Below are 1,117 nucleotides of genomic sequence, written 5' to 3' on the forward strand. Positions count from 1 at the left end.
ACTCAGGGCCTGGTGTTGTTGTTCCTGAGCTCTTTTGCTCAAGGCTAGCGCTCTACCACTTTGAGCCACAGAGCCACTTCCAGTTTTCTGGTGATTCATTGGAGATAAGAATTTCTCCAGACTTTCCTGCCCAGGCTGGTTTGGAGCAGTCCTCAAATCTCAGCTTCTTGAGTAGCTAGGATGACAGGTTTGAGCCATCCACGCTTGGCTTGGCTTGAAGATACTTTTGAAAGGAACTGGAATTCTTTTTTGGTGGGACTAAGGAGTCAGAACAAGAAATTGGCCCCTGGAGTCACCTCTCTAGATGGCCACGTTTCCCTGTGCAGGCTCAATGAAGGAATCATTACTTGCTCCATTGTGTACTCGTCCAGCAAGGAACTACCCAGAGAAGGCATGCTGGGTTATGTAGTCCTAGCTTTACCAACCTTAGCACAGGACAGCCCAGCAGAACCCTCTCCACTAGATGCCACTTGTCAGGCCGGGCATCTCTCATTTCACACACTGCCCAAGGCCTGGCCCCAAGCAAGGTCTGAGAGCAAGCAGCAGCACATGAAACACTTCCTAGGCGATGATGCTCCAACCTATGGGTACTAACAAATGTATGCCAACTCTTAATGAGCCAGTCGTCAAAATGCAATTACAATCTTCTGGCCAAAACTTAACTATCAGAGATTATATACCTATATATAAAAAAAGTGTTAACCAAAAAAAGGTTGTTGGGGATGGAAGTACGGTGCACGCGCCGGGGGCGTGGTCAAGTGGTAGAATACTTGTCTAGCAAGTGCCTGGGTTCAAACCCCAGTGAATGTAGTTTCCTCAGTGGACATAAAGATGATGTGACATCCTGTTTGGACGCACAAGCCACTAAGAACTGAATCAGTACCACTTAACGACCCCACTGTTGTTACAGAACAACAACAACAAAAACCCTATACTACATGCATATTAGAATGCACTCAGATCACCCTGCATGCAAGACACTTCAACGTGGGAAAGTTAGCCCCTCGATTATTCTCACCTCAAGGTCCATTTGCAGAACCCAAAACAAGCTGGAGACCGGCTGGCGGGGTGGCCCTGGGCGCGGGCTGCGCGGCCACTCGGGCTTGCCTGGGCCCGG

The sequence above is a fragment of the Dipodomys ordii genome, unplaced genomic scaffold (assembly GCF_000151885.1).
Source record: "Dipodomys ordii isolate 6190 unplaced genomic scaffold, Dord_2.0 Scaffold64, whole genome shotgun sequence".
NCBI lineage: Eukaryota > Metazoa > Chordata > Mammalia > Rodentia > Heteromyidae > Dipodomys > Dipodomys ordii.